Raw genomic sequence first — 18488 nt, forward strand, 5'->3', positions numbered from 1 at the left:
ATGTACAACTGCAAGTTATCCACGTGTAACTGCAAGTGATCCAAGTGCAACTGCGTAACACGCATGTCTGTACGTAATGAGTATGTCTGTACGTAATGTGTATGCATGTACGTGGTCCATGTGTAACTGTACGTGATCCGTTGTGTGCCGCCCGCACAAGGAACTGTGCCGAGAAAGTGGGTCATCTGCGAGCAGCAGCGCCCGTCCACCGTTCCTACCAGAGCTGCCACCACCAGCACCCGGCCTTCACTTTTTCCCACCACCCACTCTTTACCTTTCAACTACCCGTATCCGCCACTCCTGCACCAAACACCCTAACTCGCCTCCTTTGTTCTTCCCCGATACTCAGTAAAGAGTAAGAAGGAATGCTTGTATTTATAGTGAGAAAGTGAGAAAGCATGCCAGCTATGTGAGGTGTGGGCCGTCAGTCGCCTTGCTGGCTGCTGCTGCCTCCCTCACCACTCTCTCTTGCATCACGCCTACACAATTATCTCACTTTTCACTATACCTCCTCCCCTCCTGTTGTTAGTGCCTCGTAGCTATCAGCCATTCCAGCTGCAATAATGGCTGCCAACTTGCAACTCGGGGTAACAAGGAAATATTTCGACACTAAGCCGTATGCTGAGCATTTGTTTTCCCCCTGGCGTGCTTCTGCAGTCAATGGACGACACTTTACATACACAGTTTACTAACCTAATCCACAAATTCACGGAACTTGAAAAAGTCCCACATCATTTTCCTCTAAGAATTAGTGCAATATTTTCCTCAAAGAAGACAGTCTATTCAGTGGTAATCTCCACTGTTTACACAGTACTGCGCATGATAATGCACATTAATATATTTCCATATAAAAATATATTTAAACGTTTTTCTTAGGCCAGAAAAGTCATGTTAGCATCAACATTCATGCCACGTCTGCACTCGCCATTTGGTGCACAGATTGGAACAGGCACTCTTCCCTCTTTCTCCTATTCGCTGGATCATTAACTGGTACCTTCTTATCATTTACTTTCAGTTCCAAACGTTATGGCCCGATATAATGCACTAACGCAGGTGGTACATTGAAGCATCCGAGACGTACGATAGGCTGTGAGAGCACGCACAAGTACCACGGAGCGATCAGCTGACTACTGACTGAAACAGCTGAGTGTCACAACACCACCACCTGATACTGCACGCAGTTGCCAACTCGCACATTTTCTCCTGGGACAAACCCGCAGTTGGCGGCTGACGATTTTAGCACCATATGTTAATGTCTCTTCTTTATACATATCTGTGTAGTTTCCTGCTGTAAAATTCCCACATAATCCGGGAAATATATTAAAAGATAAACCGTGTGAGCGGTGATTTGGTGTATTGATTTATCTTACATATGAGTTCTGCAGCTAAGATATTCTGTTTTTTACCTTTAAAGATTATGTTTCTTGGTGTATAGTCATGTAAATTATTATATAAGGTAAATTATGTAGTTTAATCAATTGCCCAGTCTGTTTCCCATAGTCTACCTGTCCCTGTTTGTACTCTTCTTTTCCCCACCCACCCTTTCCTCCCTCCCCCCCCCCTCTCTCTCTCTCTCTCTCTCTCTCTTTCCAATGTAGGTTATTTATGCTGGCAAAACACTCTTGATCCAATAAAATTGCAGCTATCCTCCCCTTTAATACTACTACTACTATTACTACTGCTACTACTACTACTACTACTACTACTACTACTACTAATAATAATAATAATAATAATAATAATAATAATAAAGCTCACAATATACACTTAATAACTTTATGGATTTTTGGAATATAAATAATGAGTGGAGAGGGTGATGTCAGGAGCTACTTATTGTTAAACTCAGCAAGGAGCAACGTAGTGGAGGGTGATATCAGGAGCTACTTACTGATAAACTCAGCAAGGAACAATGGCCGGTCTAGAGAGAAGGCAACAGGCCAGAAGAGTATTTGTCACCTCTTTCACATTTCCTTAACGTTTCTCCGCACGTTGACACAAACCTACTACCTTTCCACTGTCTCTCCTGCCTTGATGGTGGGGAAGGGCTCTTGATACGAAGAATTAGAGTTACGATCTCCTTCCTTATGTCAAACCTGATACCCTCCCATTCCCCAGACCCTGTGTGACCCTCACGGGTTAAGAGCTTCCCCATTAATAATAATAAGGCTTGGTTATCCTCTTGTCTCTCTAGTTAAATAATAATCAATGCAACTCACAAGAAACCAACAGAATTTTAATAAAACTGGACGGCCGAGGTTTCGGTCCTTCCCGCACCGTTAAGTCGTCCTGGATCATAATTTGTTAATGATCCAGAACTGACGAGAACGTCGTCCAATTTTCAGTTGCAATTTGTGGATTAAATTCGAATTGTTGCAGCTACGTTATTGTAATTTTTTTTCCTAAGTGTAAGTGAGCGCAGCAACGTTGTGGTTGTGTGCCTCAGTAACGAGGCTGCAGTCTTCCACCACTACTCCTGGCAACTCGTATCTTTTACATACATGTGACCGGGTTCGAGAATTTTTCCACCCTCGTAGCCCGGCCTGGGGCCAGGCTTTTCTGTTTATTGCCTGTTCAACCACGCTGTTGCTGATGGTGACCCGCTGGTCCACATTGCCATCACAGCCTGGCTGAACTGGCACTTGGCAGAGGCAGTGATCCAATTTCCTCTTGAAAACTTCTATGCTTATTCAGGCAATATTTTTTACATATGTTGTTAGCAGGTTAAATAAAACTCTTGAACCACGGATGTTGGCACCGTATGAAATGCAGGAACGCCCGTGGCATCCCTGCATTTCACACTCCTTTCTCTCACTCCAGTTTATGGTTATGTACAGATTTGGGATAAGCCCTCAAGTATCTTCCGTGCATGTATTATCAAGTATTTTTGTTTCGCTCCAGAAACTACATTCTAAGAACTCTGAGACGTATCTAGTAGTTTAAATGCTTTATTAGCAGATCGCAGCAGCCATACAGTTTCCATGACACGAGCCACCATTACGTGAGGCCAGACACTGCTCGTCTGCACGAATATCATGGTCAAATTACTCCCTCCCCCACACTTGTGCACTCCATGGTAGCACCGTCGACACACTCGCAGTTTTACTTTCACTTCGTCTGCTACGTCCTGTTAGAGAAAGTCCTCCCCCTCACCTTCCTACCATTGTCTCTCCGCCTACTGCTTACTTACATTTGCTTTGACACTGTATATAGGTCACATGAAGAGTCTCCACCTCTCCATGGAAAACAGTTATGTAAATCTTCAGATAAGTTAAGCAAAATAAATTATTTGAAATTTCGTAAAATGTAACAACTATGGGTTAGGTTGCCTGGCTGATGCTCGTGCTAAATTAAAAATGTCATATACAAATTAGGTTAATTTTAGTTAGCTGTTCTTTTTACGAAGGAGGGAACGAATTTTCAGGTTATTTGTGTCCTTCAATAGCACAGGATATATATATACACTGCCAGGTGTATATCTCTCAGTGTACATATGCTTCGAGTTTACTTTAATCCCTATTTTAAAGATTAAAGTGTAACTAACTGTTGGTGAACAGGTTACATGCAGCCTTAATGACCCTCGTGTCAATGGGCTTTAAACCCAATTAACCTACCATTTTTATTTATATAAAATATGACTAATGAACAGATGTAGGCTACCCGAAATGGAAAGCTCACGTCAAAGTCACATTTTGCTGAAATACGTGACTGTGCCTCGATGTTCCAGGTCCAGTGTGTTGTGTGCTACAAACAAATTATTGTATTCACAGGTACCAGTGATTTTTTTATATACTAGATTTATCGAAGACAACCAACATCCCCAATGGAAATAAGTCACTCTGACTTTTCTGGGTTATCCTAAGGTTCTTTACACATATGCTGCTATGTATGATAATCTACGTAACTGTATTTATGTATACCTGAATAAACTTACTTACTAACCAATGACATGGTAGTATGAGTAATGTGCATGTATTTGTGAAACCGTTGTTGAGTCTGGTCACTAACTGGATGGGTGACCTCATACTTACAGCCTTGCCCTAGGCAAGGGAGACCTTGAAATGAAACGGGCTTTCTACCCCTGACCGGGAAAACATACTGTACCATCCCAAAATGACAATATCGTTAACTCATTCTAAACAAGTCTGCCACGTCAGACTGAATAGAAAACGAAGCTATCTATTAGAAAACGAGCGATGTTTGTTTCAGGGCAAACAACAGAATAAAATTAACCATCACTTGGTGAGAGGAAATTATCTGAATATAAATATCATGCAGTTAAATGTACTAAAATAATACACGTTTTACTAGGTGCATATTACGCACCACGAAAAGACGAGAGCACTGTAAATAGTTACACACATGAGTCTAGTACCACTTTTCACAACTGCCTGAAAACCTTGATGATCGCACTGCTGATGCAATGAAGGTAACTTGCATGAATGTACGTAGCTGACCTACATATTGCACACTTCCATATGCGTAGCTGACCTACTTACTGTCAACCAGTTTGTGTCTACATTTTCCTTTGTTAGACATATAGATATGATTGAACAAAACGTAAGATACTTCAGATACAATAACTGAAGCGGCTTGGTAATGTTAATTATGTAAAGCAGTTTGTGCTCCGATGTTAATTAAATCTCCACACTGCGGTGTATGTAATTTTAGTCATGAAAAACAGACGCTCCAAATTATCTGGAATCTTCATGAAATGCTTCGAAATACTGAAAAATTCGCGTAACGATTTCGAGAAAGGAAACACAAGGTTATATAAGAAAGAACACAAAGTTATGTATGAAAGAACACAAAGTTATATAAGAAAGAACACAGTTATATATGAACACAAAGTTATATAAGAAAGAACACAAGGTTATATAAGAAAGAACACAAAGTTATATAAGAACACAAGGTTATATAAGAACACAAGGTTATATAAGAAAGAACACAAAGTTATATAAGAAAGAACACAAAGTTATATAAGAAAGAACACAGTTATATAAGAAAGAACACAAAGTTATATAAGAACACAAGGTTATATAAGAACACAAGGTTATATAAGAAAGAACACAAAGTTATATAAGAAAGAACACAAAGTTATATAAGAAAAAACATGCCTGAGCTTGCTACCATCTGCAGCTCATAAGACTGTCACCCCACGAGCCCCTTTGGGGCGGGGCAGATGGCAGACCAGAGGCCTAGCTTCTCCCTACGAGCCCCGTGAGGGCGGGGAATGTGGCTAGGCCTGGGGACACTTGGTCCCAAAGATGAGGAGGTACTTGTACCTCCTCTCATGGGAGACTTAAGTCTCGAGACACTCCCCAGATAGGGAGCCAAGACCGGGTCACCACTACTTGGAAAAGACCCGGGCCGGGAGAATACCGGCGAATAAAAAAAAAAAATATAAGAAAGAACACAAAGTTATATAAGAAAGAACACAAAGTTATATAAGAAAGAACACAAAGTTATATAAGAAAGAACGCAAAGTTATATAAGAAAGAACACAAAGTTATATAAGAAAGAGCACAAAGTTATATAAGAAAGAACACAAGGTTATATAAGAAAGAACACAAAGTTATATAAGAAAGAACACAAAGTTATATAAGAAAGAACACAAAGTTATATAAGAACACAAGGTTATATAAGAACACAAGGTTATATAAGAAAGAACACAAAGTTATATAAGAAAGAACACAAAGTTATATAAGAACACAAGGTTATATAAGAACACAAGGTTATATAAGAAAGAACACAAAGTTATATAAGAAAGAACACAAAGTTATATAAGAAAGAACACAAAGTTATATAAGAAAGAACACAAAGTTACATATGAACACAAGGTTATATAAGAAAGAACACAAAGTTATATAAGAACACAAAGTTATATAAGAACGAACACAAAGTTATATAAGAACACAAAGTTATATAAGAAAGAACACAGTTATATAAGAAAGAACACAGTTATATAAGAAAAAACACGAAGTTATATAAGAACACAAAGTTATATAAGAAAGAACAGTTATATAAGAACGAACACAAAGTTATATAAGAACGAACACAGTTATATAAGAACACAAAGTTATATAAGAAAGAACACAGTTATATAAGAAAGAACACAGTTATATAAGAACACAAAGTTATATAAGAAAGAACACAGTTATATAAGAAAGAACACAGTTATATAATAAAGAACACAGTTATATAAGAAAGAACACAGTTATATAAGAAAGAACACAGTTATATAAGAAAGAACACAGTTATATAAGAAAGAACACAGTTATATAAGAAAGAACACCTCCAGAGAGCTATATGTCTCGTAAGTGTATGTATGCATCGCTGAGGATTTTCTTTAAATGATTTCATATTGTATGATTAAAAATTCTTGACTGGTGGTGAAGAAATTATTAAAAACAAGATTTTGTTATTATTAACCTGGAGGGCCAGTAACCCAGAATAACCCAATACAATAATTTCATTAGACTGGGTTATTTCCACTGAGGTCCTTTAATCCTCTGCCCCAGGATGCGACCCATACCAGCAACCTATCCATACCTAGGCAAAAACAATTATCTGTCGGGCAAAATTTTTTTTTTTTTGGAAGGCATTAGCAAAAATACCACCTCTATTTTTTTTGTTACGATACAACAGGCAAGGGACAATCAACGGTTAGTAATGAGTCAAGTGACACGGCTGGCCAATCACACCTCACTCACTAGACGAGCCTGGGTAATCACAGCTTACATACACAAAGTCGTGCAGCCATTTCCAGATCTACTGATAGCCAAGTAACTTCCCACTGTGATAAGTGTTACTTTAATTTTCACGATTTCACGACATAATTCGACATTATTTTTTACGTTACAAAGTGAGTATCACTCTAGATTAATTTCGCATCAGAGTAGGTTAGGTTACGTTAGGTTCTGTTACATTAGGTTCTATTATGTTAGGTGTGCCTCGTGGTTCACTAGGTAGCGGTCTCGGTTCATACACAGGTCCGACTCTCCGCCGAGCAGAAATGTTGAGCATGTTTCCTTTCACCTGCTGTCCTTGTTCACTCAGCAGTAATTAGGTACCTGGGTGTTAGGTGACTGGTGTGGGTCGCATCCTGGGGAAGAGAATTAAAGGATCCCAGTGGAAATACAACAGTCTCCGATGACATAATGACTTTATTGGGTTATCCTGGGTGGCTAACCCTCTGGGTTAATAATTTAGGTTATGTTATGAGTTACATTAAGTTAAGGTATGTTATGTCTATTTTTTTTCTCATTTGCACAACAATAAACTCTCCATGAGACTGCCCACTAATATTGTCAAATTTGAATTATAACTTCTAGCTAAGCTGAGCCAAGAAGCACCATTCAATATAACCCATTCGGCTAGCACCCAGGTACCTAATTACTGCTAGGTGACTAGGGACAGAAGGAAACATATCCACAGTTTCCACTCGTTCGAAGCTCAAACCTGGTTCCTCAGTGTGTGAGCTTACATGCAACCTTAATGACCCTTAAACCCTTAAGAAAATGTTATTTTTGCTGTTAAGCTATAAAACAGATGTCAAGACAAGGGACGGGAATGACTCGGACAGGATAGAGTGTACAAGGCTGTGGCTTAAGAGGAGGAGGAGAGAGAGGTAAGGTCAAGTGGTCTGACCACTTTGGGTGGATTTTAACAGATAACAGATTCGTCACTATGTGACAAAGCTAACTTCTTTTAGTACTGTACTCTAAATTATCAACATAAACCTTGCACAATTTATTATATTTTCGAGAGAAGTGTTATAACAAAAACGGCCGGAATTATTAACAAAAGCTGAATCACGATTTATATTATTTTTGTGAGAGGAAAAAAATAGTTGAAATGATCTAAATTGCCAAGAGTACGCTGGATCATGATTCATTATATTTCTGGTGAGGGTGATAGTATTGTTACATCACGAGTGGAACAAGTGAGGTAGCCAGACCAGTCCGGTGACGCAAGGACTCGTGTTCCCTGCCTGTGCTGATTTTTTGCATTTAGTGCAAAACTTGTGTTGAATATTTAGCGTCAGGGTGGTGGAGGTTTGAGCCTCCGTCACTAATCTGGAGAGACACGCACAACGTTCCTAACTGTACTCGCCGAGTCGTTCCTGCACGTACTCTGCTACTTCCTTATTCTCCAATATACATTTTTACACTGCTCTTTCACTTGTTACTCTTAGCAACTGTTAACATGGTTGGGGGTTACAGATCAATCCCTTCCCCAGTCACCCCTCCACAATATCTTTCCAACCTAGCAACCCATTCACATTGATGTACTACTACTGTACACTACTAAGATACTCCGTGGTCGATGATAATACCATGGTGGCCTTGTAAACAGCGGCTGCTACTATCACGGTACCGAGTAAATAACTGCTTAACCTGACGTTACCAACCTCACTTAGTCACCTACGATAGTGATATTGTAACATGCTAAAATTAATATTAACATAAATAGGTAAAACTGGTTAATTAGCAAGAACTCATTTAAAATTAAGTCCTCTTAAAAAAATTGATCTTATACTTAAAGACATATTTTTTCATTTATGTTAATGTAAAAATGAATAATTTTGTACCAAAAGAACTTTAGAAAACTTACATAACCTTATTATAACAAGCGTAATTTAATTTAACCTAATCCAAGTACATATATTTTAGATAAGATTACAATAATTTAAAAATGGTTCAGAATGATTTGTGCGAAATTTACTTATATATATATATATATATATATATATATATATATATATATATATATATATATATATATATATATATTACTTTATATCAATAACAACACTGCAACTAGCCGGGGATGCGGACCTGTGTTGTTTTAGCCTGCCTCATGGTGAGCGAAAATTCACGACGCTCTAACCCCTAGGGACCATACAATACTACAAGAATTACGCACCCAGCAGATCATGGTACAACAGATCACGGTACAACACCTAGCTCTGCTGGGTGCATGATTCTTGTAGGACTGTATGGTCCACTGGGTTAGAGCGTCGTGAACTTTCTCTCACCATGAGGCGGGTTATAACAACACAGATTCGATCCCCCGGCAAGTCGCAGTGTTGCTACTGATATATATGTTTGATCGACAATTCCTTATACACGCATATAACAACAATTGAATGGAATATTTTTTTTCATTAGTGAAGGATCTCTGATCCTATTTAGACTAAGTGATACTGGTGGGCGACGTTCCCATACTTGTTGAGCCTGTGTCCTTCCCTCTGCCACCCGGACGGCATCACATCATACCCATGAAAGAACGGTAGATGGTAAGTAAGTTTATTCAGGTATACACAAATACAGTTACATAGATTATCATACATAGCAGCATATGTGTAGAGATAACCCAAAAAAGTCAGAGTGTCTTATTTCCATTGGGGTGGGACTACATTTGTGCATCTACCCTGACCGACACCTACTTTCCATTTAGTGCTGTAAATCACGGCTACAAATGCTAAAGGGCTCTCAAAAACAGAGAAGTAAACACACTGTTTAATATGCGTTTGGCGATTTGAATAGTAATGTATGTATTGAACTAAAATGTTCTACCAGATCTATGAATATGTATATCCAGATATGGAATTGTTCCATTTATCTCACTTTCCATAGTGAGGTAAATGGAATAAATGACAGAATATATTTTTAACAAAGTGCATTCCCAAGCAGAGTAACACTTGCTTTCATCAACCATGTGTTTATTTATTGTGACAACATTTTGCTGTATGTAGAGCTTTATTAAGTAACAATGACAACATGCACTGTATTCCATTCCTCTTTACTGCCAATGTTACGTCGTCGTCGCCGCCGCTGTTGTATTTAACTTCATGAATGTTCTTATTTCTCCTCACATGCAAAAGAAATGCTTTTCTGATCAAGGAGTTACCTGCAGTGTTAAGATCTCTGAGTTCTATACTTTCATCATTATCTTCTCTTGTGGTCTTGTTGATAATGTGACGTACGTAGAAGCTCAGTGACATTAAGTATGACAATTTCTGTATATTTAATTTAAATTTTTATGGATAAACCTCAGGCTTCATCTAGAGTGTGTTGTATGGATAGTGTCGTGGGAGTCTCTGAAGAACTTAATGCTACGCTCTGTAAATCCTTGTTGAACATGACAGCATACTATGAGGTTTAAACGATGGATTAGTAACGTTAATTTTATTAGCTTGGAAAAGAATTTACAGGATTACCTGGAGTAAACCTGGAGGGTGTTGCGGGGGACAACGCCCCCGCGGCCCTGTCAATCACCAGGCTTCGATTAGTAACATTATTTTTATTAGCTTGGAAAAGAATTTACAGGATTACCTGGAGTAAACCTGGAGGGTGTTGCGGGGGACAACGCCCCCGCGGCCCTGTCCATCACTAGGCTTCGATTAGTAACATTATTTTTATTAGCTTGGAAAACAATTTACATTCATTTACGCTTTCAAATTACTTTTTTTCCTATAAGAAACAGGTACACTGAGGAGTCTCCACCCTGTGACTTTAAATAGTTTACCACACTTGAGATAAGTAAATATAGTAACACTGGACCTACCTTGTGACAACCTGGCGAGGTGTTTCTCTCTATGTGTATACATGTTCACAGATTACTTTAATGCCTATTTTAGTGATGAAAATATATTTGACAAGTGATGAAAAAGTGACAAGCAGCTTGTTTGACACTAAGCAGTTCATAGGCTTTAAACCCATTGGCCATTTAACCAAACAACAAATCCAATATAATCTGCAGCATATGTAAGATTAGCAAACGTGTTGGACTAACAGGACTGCAGACAAATGTGGTAAGAGAACACCATTTGCAGTGTGAACTGACAACATTTCGCCCACACGGATTTAGTCAAGTCAGTATAATGTCGTGTCTTGCTTAATAAACCCCATTTCTGTGCGTGACACGTTGTTTTTAAATACAGGTTTATCCTGCACGTAGTATCCTCTTAATGAAGTGGGCTAATGAAAAAAAAATGCATTTTGAAACCTAACAAAAAGTAATCTGATGTACACAAAATGCGTAAGAAATGTTTCGAGCACGCAGCGCCATTGTTGAACCCTCGCATAGTCAAGGTTATCCCCAGATTAATGCCGAATCAGTAAAACATGACCTACACTCGGGGAGGTGAACGTCATATCACTGGAGGAAGGAAGAGATGTGGTTAGGACACACAAGATGTTCAAGGATATAAACGAAGTAGACAGAGATGAACTGCTGGACATGAGCCCTGACCTAGGGAACACAGATGAAAGTTAAACACAAATGAGTCACATGACTATTACAAGGCATTTTTTTCGGCTTTAAGGTAGTGAAGCGGAATGTACCATGGAGCCTGGTCGAAGAGGTTAGCGAAGTTGTAAGCAAGACAGCGCTCAGGAAGTGAAAACACTAGAATCTCATCCTTAGACGAATTACAGCAAGCTTAAATGTGTGTATATATATATAGTATATATATATATATATATATATATATATATATATATATATATATATATATATATATATATATATATATATATATATATATATATATATATATATATATATATATATATATATATATAATGTCGTGCCGAGTATGTAAAACTGGTCAATTAGCAAGAACTCATATTTAAAATTAAGTCCTTTCTAAAATTTTCTCTTACACGTTTAAAGATATATTTTTTTCATTAATGTTAGTGTAAAAAATTTTAATTTTGCTCCAAAAGAATCTTAGAAAACTTACCTAACCTTAATATAACAAGAACAATTTATTTTAGCATAACCCAACTAAATATATTTTAGATTTGTTTACAGTAATTTAATACTAAACAAACACAGTGAAATATATTTTTTCGTTAGGTTCAGAATGATTTTGGCGAAATTATTGCATACACAAATTTTCACTTGTCCTATATGGCAAGATGAACGTTGCTATTTAAGCCAAGATCGCAAGCTCTGCCTATTCGGCACGACATATATATACATATGTATATATAATACAGTTGCAAAAGTGGGTGTAAAAGAGCCCATGGTTCTCAGGAGCAACACCAGTCAAATGAACGGTAGAGACGAGATCCAGGAGCTGGAGATCAACTCTGCGAACATAACTATGTGAGAGTAAACATACAGGAACCTTGAATAGAGATAGGCTGCAGGGTACAGGTTCCTTAGACAACAACAGCAATAGACTGGTTGATCAGGTAGCCAACAGGGAAACCTGGCATCAGTCCCGGTTGTAAATAGAACTCTAGGAAACAGTCACATCCTAGGTTGTATAGTACAGCTTGGATAAGCTTGGGTTTTTAAACGAACTGAACTGAAGAAACAGCTCTTAGCCTAAATAAGGCAAAGCTGTATTGAAAAAAACTCGTGGAGGACAAACATATCTAAGAAAAAGTTTCCAAGCAAAGCACGTGTGTTTAATTAACATATCTATCGGTATGATATACCTGAAGTTATCCAGCTCTGGACTTAAACATTCAATCGTGTAAATGTGTTTCCACCCGAGGACTGAACCCCCGGCTATCCTGACGAGTGCCGCGAGTGAACTCACTCAAACAAGTCCCAGTGGTGCCTATGCTAACCTTCCTATGGTGTAGAAATATACCTAGTTGGACGAATTTTATTGTGGCTAGCTGGTCCAGTGGCTAACGCGACGGTCTGGAGTTTTGAGACTTTCTGATCGCGGGTTCTATCCCCGCCCGTGGTATGGTTTGTTTGCAATCATGTCATTACGATTTCGTGAGTCAAGTCAGACGTAAATAGCGACACGATGGAAAAATGAACACAAATGCAGTATAATGCTATCCTTTATTGACTACGTTTCTCTCACACAGTTGGCTTTATCAAGTCAAAAATAGATCTACCTGGGTAAAGAGTGGCCGAGTGTGGAAAGTCAGGTGCAGAATGTTCAGTAGATTGTATTTGCTCAAATACAATCTACCCAATATTCTCCACCACTGTGTGGGCGAAACATAGTCAATAAAGGATCTCATTATACTGCATTTATGTTTATTTTTCCATCATGTCAGATGTAAAAAAAAATAAAAAGCCTTGGTACACGGTGCCTCACAGGACACTGATCCACACACTGCATCTCCCATTAATTTATGTCGCACTATTTATGTGTGAAGATCGACTTCTGGTAATAAGATATAGTTCTTAACACAAGAAAGGAGGAACACTGTAGCAGGCCTACTGGCCCATTCTTGTTACCGTTATGACCCTGGCTCCAGGCAAGGCCAGACTCGGTACAAGACCCGCAACAGCAAACGCCAACTAGAAATTGCAAGTCAGTGGTACTGTCAATCAATGGTATTGTAAATCACTGGTATTGTAAGTCACTTTAATTGTAAGTATTGTAAGTCAGTGTAACTGTAGATCAGTGGTATCGTAGGCATTGAAACCACAAATATAAACACTAAGCATTGTTTATGCTTTGTGTGCTGTTAAAAACATCGCAAAATGTCATTTAACTTTCTTACCACACATGACCCATGCTAACCTCTCTATGGTGTATTAATATACCTAGTTGGATGAATCTTATTGTAGCCAGCTGGCCCAATGACTAACACACTGCCCTGGAGTTTTACGACTCACTCATCATGAGTTCAAGCCCCACCCGTACCCTGGTTTGTTTACAATCGTGTTATTGCTATTTCGTGAGTCAGGATGAGTTGCTATGGTAAGGTACCCCTCAAGGAAGGTTCCTTGATGTTGGTGAGGGGCTCTTGATTTAGGGAATTGGATCTGTGCTCCAGTTCCCCAAATTAAGCCTGAATGCCTTCCACATCCCCCCCCCCCCAGGCGCTGTATAATCCTCCGGGTTTAGCGCTTCCCCCTTGATTGTAATAATAATAATATGGTAAGGTAGATGATGCCTCTAGTACCAACAAGTGTAGTTATAATGTGTTAAGGTAGGTAGCTGTGAGCACCTGGTGTCTACCAGGTGTTGCCTCCTGGCATCACCCACCCCGTGTTATACCACGCATGTGTGGAAATACACACTTGTGTACAGTTCGGGATATTTATTCGGGGAAACGTTTTGCAAGTCGTAGCGAAATGTATCACCAGACCATTCTTTTCATCACAGCTGTGGTTCAGTGTTACATCACACCTGTGACTGCTACTCCTAGTAGTGGTGGTACTACTGCTACTGCTGCTGCCGCCGCTAACAACATGGGCCAGTTAGCCTACTGTGGAGCCTGTTTTTTTCATCTCACTTTGTTACTTGATATATAATATAATATATATATATATATATATATAGGAGGAGCGATTGGAAGAGGAGCGATTGGTGGAATGATGATGTAAAGAGAGTAGTAAGGGAGAAAAAGTTAGCATATGAGAAATTTTTACAAAGTAGAAGTGATGCAAGGAGGGAAGAGTATATGGAGAAAAAGAGAGAAGTTAAGAGAGTGGTGAAGCAATGTAAAAAGAGAGCAAATGAGAGAGTGGGTGAGATGTTATCAACAAATTTTGTTGAAAATAAGAAAAAGTTTTGGAGTGAGATTAACAAGTTAAGAAAGCCTAGAGAACAAATGGATTTGTCTGTTAAAAATAGGAGAGGAGAGTTATTAAATGGAGAGTTAGAGGTATTGGGAAGATGGAAGGAATATTTTGAGGAATTGTTAAATGTTGATGAAGATAGGGAAGCTGTGATTTCGTGTATAGGGCAAGGAGGAATAACATCTTGTAGGAGTGAGGAAGAGCCAGTTGTGAGTGTGGGGGAAGTTCGTGAGGCAGTAGGTAAAATGAAAGGGGGTAAGGCAGCCGGGATTGATGGGATAAAGATAGAAATGTTAAAAGCAGGTGGGGATGTAGTTTTGGAGTGGTTGGTGCAATTATTTAATAAATGTATGGAAGAGGGTAAGGTACCTAGGGATTGGCAGAGAGCATGCATAGTTCCTTTGTATAAAGGCAAAGGGGATAAAAGAGAGTGCAAAAATTATAGGGGGATAAGTCTGTTGAGTGTACCTGGTAAAGTGTATGGTAGAGTTATAATTGAAAGAATTAAGAGTAAGACGGAGAATAGGATAGCAGATGAACAAGGAGGCTTTAGGAAAGGTAGGGGGTGTGTGGACCAGGTGTTTACAGTGAAACATATAAGTGAACAGTATTTAGATAAGGCTAAAGAGGTCTTTGTGGCATTTATGGATTTGGAAAAGGCGTATGACAGGGTGGATAGGGGGGCAATGTGGCAGATGTTGCAAGTGTATGGTGTAGGAGGTAGGTTACTGAAAGCAGTGAAGAGTTTTTACGAGGATAGTGAGGCTCAAGTTAGAGTATGTAGGAAAGAGGGAAATTTTTTTCCCAGTAAAAGTAGGCCTTAGACAAGGATGTGTGATGTCACCGTGGTTGTTTAATATATTTATAGATGGGGTTGTAAGAGAAGTAAATGCGAGGGTCTTGGCAAGAGGCGTGGAGTTAAAAGATAAAGAATCACACACAAAGTGGGAGTTGTCACAGCTGCTCTTTGCTGATGACACTGTGCTCTTGGGAGATTCTGAAGAGAAGTTGCAGAGATTGGTGGATGAATTTGGTAGGGTGTGCAAAAGAAGAAAATTAAAGGTGAATACAGGAAAGAGTAAGGTTATGAGGATAACAAAAAGATTAGGTGATGAAAGATTGAATATCAGATTGGAGGGAGAGAGTATGGAGGAGGTGAACGTATTCAGATATTTGGGAGTGGACGTGTCAGCGGATGGGTCTATGAAAGATGAGGTGAATCATAGAATTGATGAGGGAAAAAGAGTGAGTGGTGCACTTAGGAGTCTGTGGAGACAAAGAACTTTGTCCTTGGAGGCAAAGAGGGGAATGTATGAGAGTATAGTTTTACCAACGCTCTTATATGGGTGTGAAGCGTGGGTGATGAATGTTGCAGCGAGGAGAAGGCTGGAGGCAGTGGAGATGTCATGTCTGAGGGCAATGTGTGGTGTGAATATAATGCAGAGAATTCGTAGTTTGGAAGTTAGGAGGAGGTGCGGGATTACCAAAACTGTTGTCCAGAGGGCTGAGGAAGGGTTGTTGAGGTGGTTCGGACATGTAGAGAGAATGGAGCGAAACAGAATGACTTCAAGAGTGTATCAGTCTGTAGTGGAAGGAAGGCGGGGTAGGGGTCGGCCTAGGAAGGGTTGGAGGGAGGGGGTAAAGGAGGTTTTGTGTGCGAGGGGCTTGGACTTCCAGCAGGCATGCGTGAGCGTGTTTGATAGGAGTGAATGGAGACAAATGGTTTTTAATACTTGACGTGCTGTTGGAGTGTGAGCAAAGTAACATTTATGAAGGGATTCAGGGAAACCGGCAGGCCGGACTTGAGTCCTGGAGATGGGAAGTACAGTGCCTGCACTCTGAAGGAGGGGTGTTAATGTTGCAGTTTAAAAACTGTAGTGTAAAGCACCCTTCTGGCAAGACAGTGATGGAGTGAATGATGGTGAAAGTTTTTCTTTTTCGGGCCACCCTGCCTTGGTGGGAATCGGCCGGTGTGATAATAAAAATATATATATATATATATATATATATATATATATATATATATATATTATTGTAACCACGAACGAGTGGTATTGATCAATAACAACACTGCGCTAGGCAAGGATTCGAACCCATTTTGTACTGGCCTGCCTCACGGTAAGCTGTGTGTTGGCTGCGCCATTCTTGTAGGGTTGGATGGTCAGGTGGTTTAAAGCGTCATGTGGTTCTCGCTTACCATGAGGCAGGCCAGTACAATATGGGTTCGAATCCTTGGCTAGCCCAGTGTTATTATTGATATATATATATATATATATATATATATATATATATATATATATATATATATATATATATATATATATATATATATATATATATATATATATATATATGTCGTGCCGAATAGGCAGAACTTGCGATCTTGGCTTAAATAGCAACGCTCATCTTGCCATATAGGACAAGCAGCGAAAATTTGTGTATGCAATAATTTTGCCAAAATCATTCTGAACCTAACGAAAGAAATATATTGCACTGTGTTTGTTTAGTATAAATTATTGTAAACAAATCTAAAATATATATAGTTGGGTTAGGCTAAAATAAATTGTTCTTGTTATAATAAGGTTAGGTAAGTTTTCTAAGATTCTTTTGGTGCAAAATTATAAATTTTTACATTAACATTAATGAAAAAAATATATCTTTAAACGTATAAGAGAAAATTTTAGACAGGACTTAATTTTAAATGAGTTCTTGGTAATTGACCAGTTTTACTTACTCGGTACGACATTATATATATATGTGTATATATATATATATGTATATATATATGTGTATATATATATATATATATATGTATATATATATATAGTAGTAGGTTGGTAGGTAGGTAGTAGTAGGTTGGTAGACAGCAACCACCCAGGGAAGTACTACCGTCCTGCCAGATGACTGTGAAACAGAAACCTGTAACTGTTTTGCATGATGGTAGGATTGCTGGTTTCTTTTTCTGTCTCATAAACACGCTAGATAACAGGGATATCTTGCTACTCCTACTTACACTTAGGTCACACTTCACAGACACGCACATGCATATATATATATACATACATCTAGGTTTTTCTCCTTTTTCTAAATAGCTCTTGTTCCTCTTTATTTCTTCTATTGTCCATGGGGAAGTGGAAAAGAATCTTTCCTCCGTAAGCCATGCGTGTCGTATGAGGCGACTAAAATGCCGGGAGCAATGGGCTAGTAACCCCTTCTCCTGTAGACATTTACTAAAAAAGAGAAGAAGAAAAACTTTATAAAACTGGGATGCTTAAATGTGCGTGGATGTAGTGCGGATGACAAGAAACAGATGATTGCTGATGTTATGAATGAAAAGAAGTTGGATGTCCTGGCCCTAAGCGAAACAAAGCTGAAGGGGGTAGGGGAGTTTCGGTGGGGGGAAATAAATGGGATTAAATCTGGAGTATCTGAGAGAGTTAGAGCAAAGGAAGGGGTAGCAGTAATGTTGAATGATCAGTTATGGAAGGAGAAAAGAGAATATGAATGTGTAAATTCAAGAATTATGTGGATTAAAGTAAAGGTTGGATGCGAGAAGTGGGTCATAATAAGCGTGTATGCACCTGGAGAAGAGAGGAATGCAGAGGAGAGAGAGAGATTTTGGGAGATGTTAAGTGAATGTATAGGAGCCTTTGAACCAAGTGAGAGAGTAATTGTGGTAGGGGACCTGAATGCTAAAGTGGGAGAAACTTTTAGAGAGGGTGTGGTAGGTAAGTTTGGGGTGCCAGGTGTAAATGATAATGGGAGCCCTTTGATTGAACTTTGTATAGAAAGGGGTTTAGTTACAGGTAATACATATTTTAAGAAAAAGAGGATAAATAAGTATACAAGATATGATGTAGGGCGAAATGACAGTAGTTTGTTGGATTATGTATTGGTAGATAAAGGACTGTTGAGTAGACTTCAGGATGTACATGTTTATAGAGGGGCCACAGATATATCAGATCACTTTCTGG

At 38.9% G+C, this 18488-nt stretch overlaps 1 protein-coding gene across 7 annotated transcripts in view; it reads right to left on the reverse strand.

Annotated features, from left to right (window-relative positions):
- Positions 1-18488, reverse strand: part of LOC128693903 (ribosomal protein S6 kinase alpha-5) — a 197704-nt gene that overhangs the window by 140220 nt on the left and 38996 nt on the right. The window contains exon 1 of one of the 7 annotated variants that reach the window (XM_053783770.2): positions 1082-1213. The exons of 1 other annotated variant lie outside the window; for it this stretch is intronic. The gene's annotated coding sequence lies outside the window, so the exon portion shown is untranslated. Of the gene's footprint in view, positions 1-693; positions 854-994; positions 1214-18488 lie in introns of those variants that run through there. 5 more of the 7 variants (XM_053783771.2, XM_053783773.2, XM_053783775.2 and 2 more) reach the window with 5 other exon arrangements.

Source organism: Cherax quadricarinatus, chromosome 33 (genome assembly GCF_038502225.1).
Source record: "Cherax quadricarinatus isolate ZL_2023a chromosome 33, ASM3850222v1, whole genome shotgun sequence".
Classification (NCBI taxonomy): domain Eukaryota; kingdom Metazoa; phylum Arthropoda; class Malacostraca; order Decapoda; family Parastacidae; genus Cherax; species Cherax quadricarinatus.